The sequence below is a fragment of the Lolium rigidum genome, chromosome 1, assembly GCF_022539505.1.
Source record: "Lolium rigidum isolate FL_2022 chromosome 1, APGP_CSIRO_Lrig_0.1, whole genome shotgun sequence".
NCBI lineage: Eukaryota > Viridiplantae > Streptophyta > Magnoliopsida > Poales > Poaceae > Lolium > Lolium rigidum.
In genome coordinates, this window is record NC_061508.1 from 272,089,169 (window position 1) to 272,100,198 (window position 11,030).

Genomic DNA, 11,030 nt, shown 5'->3' on the forward strand with positions numbered 1-11,030 from the left:
CGGTCAGACCGGATCAGCGACCGGATCCCCTTTGCGTCGTCCTGGCGCTCCTTCGGTTGCTGGCCGGTTGGCGCCCGGTCGACCGGACGGAGCGCCGGACCCGCCGGTCAGTAGCCCGGTTGACCGGGCGGCAACCGGATCTGCTGGCTCTTCGTTTGAAGCCCGGTTGGCGCCCGGTTGACCGGCCAGCACGCCGGACTGGCCGGTTGCTGGCCCGGTTGGACCGGGCTGCAGATCGGATTTCTCCTGTAACCCCTTTTTGATTGTTGTTGAAATGGGGGGTCTCCTTTAGCCTTCTTGTTCCTTTGATACACCATTTACGCCTCATTGCCTAATACCTGAGATTATCCTTATAAACATATTAGGCCAAATACTTTAGCACGGTGTCATCGTTACCAAAATAATGGATAAGGGTAAAATACCCTTACACCTTTATTATTTTTTCTAGAATAGGCTTAGCATGCATATTATATCTACTCCCCAAAATAAGTGACTTGGTTTTTTTTTATAGATACGAAGGTACATATAGCTAAAATGCATTTAGAAGCATCTATATCTAGATGAAATTGAGTCACTTATTTATAGACGGAGAGAGTATAATTGAGTTTTATTTCTGTTCTAAGTTGAACTAGTTTAAGTTTGATCAAATTTATATGAAAAAAGCACCACAGCCTCTAGAACACCAATTTTGTTTTATCAGACTCACCATGTAACGAATTACCATGCTATATAGATTATACATTGTAAACATTGACATTTTTTCTTTAAATCTGGTTAAACTTAGAGAACTGATCTAAAATTAGTATTTAAAAAACAGAGAGCACCTTATAGAACATATAGATGAAAGAAAGCGGTATCTTGCTGCATTGTCTGCATAAATCAAAAGGGTGATCACGTCACATGTGCATGCATACTTGTCAGCGATTAGGATCTTAATTTTAGCAGACATGTCTTGTTACTACTCGCCCACTGCAGCTCGTTTTCTTCTTCCTTTGGCCACGTCCCTAAGAACGACGAGCGGGCGATGAGAATGTAGTTTTCGTTTTTGCGATGGGGAGAGACAGCTAGGGATCCAGTCGCTCACCTCTGCTAGCTCTCGTAATCATCGCCCCTCAGGCTTGTCGCTTTGCCACTACGGGCCAGTGTCGCCGTCCCGTAACACCAATAAGAACGGAGTAGTGCTACTACTGGCAGTGTCTCTCAGCCACTGTTTATTTTGATTCTTTCAGCCACCACTCTTTCCAGACCAGCCAGCACGGCCGCGGCCGGACATCCTTACCGATGGAGGCACTGCTGGCGGCGCTCGCCGCGGCCGACTGGGGCGTGGTGGCTGCCGTGGGCGGGCTGGTCGTGGTCGTCATTCTCGCCGCCAAGGCTGGCCTCGCAATGGGACACAAGGACCGCACCAACGGACCCCCAGGTGACGGTTATTTCACCGGCTCTCGCGCAACGCTCCAAAATATGGGGCCGGTTGTGTGTTGTTGTTCGTTTCAGTTTTTGTCCTTTTTAAGTACAAACGGGATCCATACCAGCTATGCATGTGCATGAAGTAGCAAACATGAACAATGAAGTTGTCAAGCGGCTTGAAATTACAACTAATGTTAAAAAAAAGTTAGCAATGAAGTTGTGATTGTGTTGGTGTTAAAGTTACTGAATACTCCTTCTGTTCAAAAATAATTGAAGTTATATATAAATGTTCTAAGTCAAATTTGTCTAAGTTGACTTAGCACAACCTTAGAACTTAAATCATTTTGAAATGGAGGGAGCAGTATTCTTTTAATAGGTTGGCAACCAGTACATTACTGTCTGATAATACAAATAGCATATATATTATTTTGAAACATTCTCACGTGAGATCTAATTTTGAAGAGATACAAAGCAATAATGAAATACGACTGCAACTTGGGCAGACCGTTTAAGTTACGGGACAATTTTTAGTTTGGAAATCGTTTTAAAATGTGACAGTCAATCTATTTCATTTTTATTACGTGCAATTTAAAGTATTTGTTTTAAGGCATGTTTCGTCCTGGCTCCTTTGTTTCATCCCGCCACTGAGTCCAGATGATCTCCTTCCACTGAAGTTAGAGAGAGAGAGAGAGAGAGAGAGAGAGAGAGAGAGAGAGAGAGAGATTCTATCATTGTATGGTCCTATGATACTTGCTCAAAATAACTAATTAAGAAAAGACAAGAGAGTTAAGTTAATTGCATGAATCTAAATTGAAACCATATATGGGAATTATGCATCGACATTACATTTAAAATAGCAATTCTACTCTTAAAATAACAGTATAAACTCTATGTGAAGGCAAAAATTAAATCTTGTGTTTTATTAATTTTTGATGTAGTTGTTCCCGGTTTACCAATTATTGGAAATCTACATCAACTCAAAGAAAAGATGCCTCATAAGACATTTGCAAAATGGTGTGATATTTATGGGCCAATATATACTATAAGGACTGGAATTTCTTCAGTTGTTGTGCTCAACTCAGCAGAAGTAGCCAAGGAGGTAATATAAGACTCCCGGTTTCAGTTCTTAACTTTGCTTGAAAATGTATATTTATCTTCCGGTAACTCTGAGAATATGAATTTTTGTCATCTGACCATGATTTTTGTAACACTGTAGTACACATTTATTCAGTAAAATCTGTATGTTTTTGTTGTGGTTTTTCGTCCAGATAGCAATGCAATAATTCAAATTAGGAAACAATTTACCAGATTCCGTTTTTTACCCCCAAACTTGACCCTCTAAACGAATAAGATGCTGTTCTCATTTCTCTTTTTCTTTAGGTTGGAGATGAATCAAGGATTCTAATGCGTTGTGAACTGGCCTCTTTTATTGCAAATTATAAAACTGAAAACAATGCTAATAATAGCGAAATCAACAAAAAAAAATTGCTTTTTCTTGATAGTCACTGGCTGTGATACAATAACTAAACAATGATTGCAGGTGGTACAAGTGTCTCACATCTGACCAAAGTGTAACAGAAAGTATACGTTTATCCTGTATTTGCAGGCAATGGTTGCAAAGTTCTCATCTATATCTACTCGAAAGCTATCTAAAGCATTGTCAGTGCTCACTCGTGATAAAACTATGGTTGCTACAAGTGACTATGGGGACTTCCACATAATGGCAAAACGCCATATCATGGCGGGTGTGTTGGGTTCTTCTGCTCAGGTGCAAGTCTTGGAGCTTTAATACCTATTTAAAATTTTCTTTTCACGAAAACTTATTTAAAATAGTTACCCCCTCTATGATTTCAGTTAACTAATCTAACAATGTCCTTATTGACAATGATCTAGAGAAAATTCCGGAATACAAGGGATGTTATGATTGAGAACATGCTAAGAACTTATCATAAGTTGGTGACTGATGCTCCAAGTGCTCCTCTGAACTTCAGAGAAGTTTTCAAGGCTGAGCTATTCCGCTTGTCCGTGATCCAGGTTAGTCTAGAAATGGCATGATTTTATTTTACATAGTGACGTTATTCCTGCAATTGTACTGCCAGAACGAATGCACTTGGCGACCGAAAATACTGAGAATTAATGGACACTGCAATTTTAGAGCTTAGGTGAGGATGTGAGCTCAGTCTATGTCAAGGAGTTCGAGAGGGAGGTATCAAAGGAGGAAATCTACCAGACCATAGTGGTTGACATGATGATGTGTGCAATTGATGTCGACTGGAGGGACTTCTTCCCGTACCTCCGTTGGATCCCAAACACGAGCTTCGAAACAAGAGTTCTGAGAACGGAATCTAGGCGAACTGCGGTGATGCGGGCATTGATCCATCAACAGAAGAAAAGAATTGCGTGCGGAGAGGTGAAAAAAATACGCACACTAACAACATTGTGCTGAAGTGATTTGCCTATGTGCTCTAATGAAAAAGATTGTGATATGCAGTCGAAGGTCTGCTATCTAGATATGTTGCTGGCAGAGAACACACTGAACAGACGAGCAACTGACGATGATGGCGTGGGAGGAAATCATAGAGTCTGCAGATACCACTTTGGTCACCACCGAGTGGGCTATGTATGAGCTTGCCAAGAACCAGGAAAAACAGGCAAGTGCCGCTGCAAGTCTCTGCAACTTATTCCCCCGATTTACTATTCTGTCGATTGTGAAGTCGCCGGGTGGCGCGCGGGTGCAATGTTAACAAGATTTTTTTTTCGTGACACGTCAGGATCGTCTCTACCGGGAGATCCAAGATGTCTGCGGCGATGAGATGGTCACAGAGGATCATCTGCCTCGGCTGGCGTACCTGAACGCCGTGTTCCACGAGACATTGCGGCGCCATTCTCCTGTCCCGCTGATACCTCCGAGGTTTGTCCATGAGAACACCAAGCTTGCCGGCTACGACATCCCAGCCGGTACGGAGGTAATTGACCAGATAAATAATGGCACCGTACATAAAAAAGCACGCCATGATGAACATGAAGTATTGGTTGCTAGCTGAGCATGTATTTCTGAAAATAAAATTGTTTAACCAACTGTGGTAGATCATCATCAACCTGTACGGATGCAACATGAACAAGGAGGACTGGAAGGAGCCCGAGGAGTGGAGGCCGGAGAGGTTCATGGAGGGGAGTTTCGAGGACGCGGACATGTACAAAACCATGTCGTTCGGCGCCGGGAGGAGGGCCTGCGCAGGGGCCCTGCAGGCGACGACCATCTCGTGCACGGCCATCGCGCGGTTCGTGCAGGAGTTCCGATGGAGGCTAAAGGAGGGCGACGAGGACAAGGTGGACACCGTTCAGCTCACAAGCTACAAGCTCCACCCGCTTTATGTGTATCTCACACCGAGAGTGGGGAAGTGAAGGGCAATTTTGGTTTGATAATGAACCGGTACGGATCTGGCTATTCTTCGAGCCATGGGCATGGCCAACTATGGATGTATTAGATAGGGCCGGATGCTTGTCCGCCTACGCCAGGCAAGCAGATATAAATACGGTTTTGGTAGAAATCAGACGCCTGATTTTTATTAAGTCTAAGTTGATTTTTTAGCCATCTGATTTGTCTCGTGATTCATGCTGATATGGGAAGTGCAAATGAATTTCAACTAGCATTTCTTAGTTGCGCACGAGTTGCAACTCATATTTTCTCAATTACACACGTATTGTACGTTGCAACTGATATTTTGTCAGTTGTGCATAAGTTGCAACTGATATTTTCCTAGTTGCGCATATATTGCAACTTGTATTTTTTTCCGGTTGCGCGTGGGCTGCAATTGGTATTTTCTCACTTGCGTACTAGTTGCAACTGATATTTTCTCAATTGCGCGTAAGTTGTAACTAATATTTTTCAGTTGTGTATAAGTTGTAACTAATATTTTTCAGTTGTGTATAAGTTGTAACTAATATTTTTCTCAGTTACATATGCGTTCATATTTTCTCAGTTACGTATGGGTTGCAACTTGTATTTTCCTAGTTACATATGCAAATTGAATAGCTAAAAAATCAACTTAGACTTAATAAAAATCAGTCGCCTGATATGTAGACGCTCCCATATAAATAACCTTCGAAAACACATAATTGGAATTACCATTAGGTTAGTGACAAAGGATTAACCTTGTCAATAACCATGATGATAGATTTGGGTTTCTAGGAAGCATGGCAGTGGTGAATCAAACCAGTCAGCCAAACTAGGCAGCCGCCGAAAAGTATGAACAAAGGCACTCGTTGAGATTGTATTTTCTGAATCTAGCGTTACAGGGTGTATCGTCTGGTTGAATCTATCCCCTCTCGGTGGCTCCTCTTAGCCCTTATATAGCAGGGTAGGTCTCAGAGTCCGCCTCGAGGTCGAGTTACAACATAAGTCGGTTCACCCGATATGGACCTAGCTTTTCTAATTTACATAATGTGAGACCTTTGGCTTCATCTGGATTTTTTCATGGGCTTTCCCCCTATTTCTTCATGGGCTTTGTACCATAGACAGTAATGTTGAGTACCCGATATAGCATACCCATGTCAGCTGGCAAGAGAAATTTACATTTATCTCCATATTTTTGTAATATGCGCACATAAAATGCTATTATAGGCAAGATAATTTTATTTTAAGAATCCACAACATATTAGTAGAACATATGATGTCTTAGGAGTTCATCCAGCTCGCAGTCAACATACATGAACATCATCCACATGTGATACAGGGTTTCCGCTTGTGTCATGTGAAAGCTTGGTCCTGATCATCGTCTCGCCAAAGTGTTTCCATCAAGCATTCTCTTGGTTATGTTGGCCCTCTGCACAAGTTGAACCAATGCATGAACCACCTTACATCACTGACCTTGGTCTGAACCCTATAAGACGATAGCCTCAATGACCCATACGATTCTAATTGAATCAAGGCGCGCTCTAGGAATCAGCCGGCTGATCCCACGCCCCGGATCAACCGGCTCGGTAGCCGTCCGATCGTTAAATGCGTGATACGTCGCTTTCAACCTGCATGATACGACTAGTCCTTTTCGTAGGCGTGATGTTGTGTATGCATCTCTCTGTCCCATGCTTGACATATGCATCTCACTTTCTTGCCTTCCACCGATCCAATGGAAAATGGCCCACTAATTATTTGACAAAACCCTCGCATGCATGGAGCCACTAGCCCACGACCATGGTTTGCTAGTGTTATGTGCAGTCCAATTTGAAGTAGATCCTACTATTGCTAGAAAAAAATCTGGTTTTAGCTGTAAAAAACACACAGACCAAACTTTTTTTTAATGTATGTAGCATGTTTTGAAATGCAAATTTGAACTGCTAATCCAAGTGTGAACCCTCAATCATTAATGAAAAAAATGCAAAGTAGCATTTTTATGTTGAATTTCTAGAAACGACAAAACATCAACATTCTCCTGAGCCGTCCGATGCACCTACATGAGCATTTTTCGTGCTTACGATCATCTAACAAATTTATTTTATATGTATCAATTTTTTCAAAGTATGTAACATCAGTCTCCAACATTTTTCCAACAATCTGTCAAAATCGCCAAATTTGGTTCAAAAAGAATCCTTCAATGGTACAAAATAATCTTAAATATAATATTTTTCTCTTCGTATGTATCAAATTGTGTTAAAGTATGTAACATTGGTCTCCAATATTTTTTCCTACAGTCTGTAAAAGTCACGAAATTATGGTGCAAAAAAAGGTCATCAATGGTACAAAAGAAAATACCAAATGTAATGTTTTTCTCTTCGCATGTATTAATTTTGCTTAGAGTATGTAACATCGGTCTCCGGCATTTTTACCTATATTCTGTCAAAAAATTGCCATCGTTTTGTAACATTTTCTGCAGCATATCTAATATTTGATTCTGACTTTTCCAACGTTATATAAACAAGTATGTAACATTGGTGTAATCTCCCTGTAGCATACAAACAAAAAATATTGTATCACTTTGCACGTACCTACAAAGCAAAAGCGAGCAATAAATGTAGCAAATTGTGACACCATATGTAACATTGAAAAACAACCACATAAATTGGTCTTGTCTACTGAAAATAGAGGCGCTATCGTGAAATAATCGAGCTTGTCGGCCACCAGTTTGCCACGTTAAATACCATTTGAAAGTTGATCGAATTTTTTGCCAATATTGAATAAATATGCTTTAGCTTGCCTCGGTAGATATTGACGCGCATCAGTCATCTCTCGTGCCTCCCAAAAAAAGGTACATGCAGTGTGTATGTACCCATGCGAGCCCTACTACTACTGACCATGTGCACGATGCAGGGAACCACCAATGTTGTTCAGGGCTTAGCTTGGCAAAAGTAGCCGTGCAATACAAACAAGCATCCTAAGGCCTTGTTTACTTCTTGGGTATTTTCACACCCTAGGGGTTTGGGGATGGTAGGGGAATTGGTGAAACCCCCATTTCACCCAATCCCCACATTCACCTTCCCTTATTTCCCAACCCCCTCTAGTTACTTTGAATCTGGTGATGAGAGGAGATAAAAAAGAGACACTTTACACCCCACAACATGACATTGTACAATCACACATGTAAAAACTCAATCTGTGCACTACATGTATGATTGTCTATTGCACAACCAGTTCATAACCAAACATTAGTCCTTATTTTGCAGGCTACGTAAACATGAACTCGGTGTCATTCAAATTTTATCGAACATTAACAGAGTATATGCTCGGCAGATCGAAGCTCAAACACATGCCTCGTTATGTTTACAAGAATATTTTTCTAGGTATAATCTTTTTATGCTCCTTCCAAAAAAACATTTGATTGGATCATGCATCCGTCCAACAGCTTCCAAACATTGTCATTGACATTGACCTGTTACACAAAGTACAACTTGTCAAATCATCAGCCGGGCTTGTCAATTCACCCAAGCAATGAAGAATGTACAAGAATGACATGTGTAAGTCCCTGAACTGAAAAAGTCAAGATATATTATTTTGTAGCCAACATTGAACAATGGTATGTGCTGAGCTAAGATTTTAAAACATGATTCCATCATATGGTACTATTGGACAACAAAAGACACCACCTGGTACTCATATTTTAGGACCTTGGTTGACACATCCATACAATGCACAATTCTCAAGTTTAGGGAGCAACAGATCAAAGGGATATGCATGTGCAATTTCAGAGCATTTGGGACACTTGGCTACATTCTTTCCAGCGTAACCATGTTGTGTTTTGCACATACCAACCTATTAGTCTGATGAATATTACATTGGATGAAACTTAATGCTACATGTTTATTCCGAGGGCTGATGAGATCAAGCTAAATAGCAGAGAGAAACAAAAATAGATTTCTCTTATGAGCTAAGCTCTTGATATGTATACATCTAATATCATTTGAGCCTCTCTTGAACCAGAAGGCAGGCATTCATTACGTAACCTAGCATGCTTGTCTGAGAAACCCAACTGGACAGAAGAGCACCATCATAAGGATAGGCTCCAAGAAACATTCATCGGCACTAAAAAAGTGCTTCAAAGTCTCTCAAGGTATTGCCTGCATGGTTGTGCCCTTGGTGGTTATCATCCGCATTGGGCATATCAATATAGTTAGCAACAGGAATAAGGTCTTCATCTTCATGGTCAAACCACTCTTCATCATCATGTTGCCTTCTGTTTATGTTGTGCAAGATTGCAGTAGCCGCATGGATCTTCACTTGGTTGTTCAGTTGGTGGAATGTTGCAACATATGTAGGATCGGAAACCTCTTCTTCAGTATTCCTATGTTCCTTTCAACGCGGTTTTGCATCAGAGCGTGACGGTGATTAAACAACTCTTGGTAGTTCTGTGGGCGATGGTGTCCATGGCCCCATTCCTTCAAGTGATACCGCACACCACGGTATGGGGTGAAGAATGACTCCGTTTTTGCGTATCCTATGTCTACTAGGTAAAACTTCCCAGGAGGTACTGTAAAATCAGTGGCCTTTCCAGAGCGAAGCACTCGAGCATCTGTGGCCGAACCCTCCCAACCGCAAGAAATGTACGTGATGTTAAGTTCAAAGTCAGAGACTATCATTATGTTGTGGCTGAGGGTTCCCTTTCTATTTCGGAATGGTGCAGCAAGGTGCGGTGATATGGAAATAAGCACATGTGTTCCATCAATTGCCCCTATGCAATTCTGCAAAGTAAGAGGTGAAATGGTGATATAAGCAAGGATGTGGATTAAGATAATTAAGGTAGAAGTTTGGGATTTTAAAATAAGAACCTCGAAATAGGGGAAGAATCGGTCATCACTAGCTATTCTTGGATGTGGATGGTCAATAATGGGAGGCTTCAGAAATCGCCTACTTAGGACAGGGATGATGTTGAAGAACTCTCTTATACACTTGTGGAAGGTGCGGTTGTTGTGTTCGAACTCCAATTGTAGAGCTTTGAAAGAGGCATTGTGTGACAACATGTAGAGGAAAAAAAGCAAGTTTTTCTTCAAGCTTAATACTCTTGTCCCTCAATAAATTTTCTCTTCTAAGACAGGATGCCAAGGATCTGAAAATGTGTGGCTCCATCCTATAGGCTACGCGGCAATTCTTAACATGTCCGTCAAGGAATCCTTGAACACGTTGCATGCCATACAAGACAGAGCTATGCCGCTGCGTTCTCTCTACTTGCCCGCTTCTACTCCTTTGTGATGGTGCAATATTGGTAAAAGTAAGAACATGAAGTCCTCGTCGGCTTGCTCTCTCCTCTTCCTAATAAGCTCTAGCCTCTTTGTATTCATTGCAGCACTAAAACAATAGCAATTAAAGGCGGGCAATAAGAATACAAGAGCTAGATTGCATGATTTCACATCAAGTACATGTAGTAAATATGATTCATACTAAAAACAGGCATTCTCACAAGTTCCCAAGATGGAGGTGGTTCCAATCCAAGAATAGGACAAGGTGCAAGTATCTGTCAAAAATACATTAAAATTTGATGTATGAGACCAACGTACTGCAAAATCTGAATTCATCTTGAATAAATCCAGTATAGGCACAACTAGTATAGAAGTGAGAAGTGAGAACAACAATTGGTCTCTCTGCCTATTTTGAACTCATCACGTGGGTTTCCTTCTTATACTAGCTCCTAATTATTCACCACTATCAATTCTCATCTACTGCATGTGTGTAAATTTTCCTACTTTCATCGATCACACACTCAGCGGAACACACTTGGCAAGTATACCAATAAGGTACATTTAATTCTCAAGTATGCAGGCATCAAATACTATCAGTTAAGTAGCGCACGGCAGGAGCTAACATCCTATTTGGAATACCACTTGGCAATCCGGACCAATTTAAGTCTATAGCTTTTGTGCCATACCTAGTAAATTTCAGGTATCCAGTAAATTTAACTCTACAATTTTTATTCAATTTGCGTGCCATACCTAGTACATTTAATTAAGTTTCAGAAATCAAATAAACATGTTATATCCAACTAAAACGAACAAGATATGTTTCAACTATGATTTCAGGCATCAAAGAACTACACATATATTTCGTTAATTTCTGAAAGTTGGTTCATACCAAGTGATAACCCACAAGTATAGGGGATCGCGTGTACCTTTTCGATAAGTAAGAGTGTCGAACCCAA

General features: G+C 41.0%; 1 pseudogene; it reads left to right on the forward strand.

Annotated features, from left to right (window-relative positions):
- The first annotated feature begins 1,281 nt into the window (after positions 1 to 1,281).
- LOC124683709 lies at positions 1,282 to 4,812 on the forward strand (annotated as a pseudogene).
- The last annotated feature ends 6,218 nt before the right edge of the window (positions 4,813 to 11,030 follow it).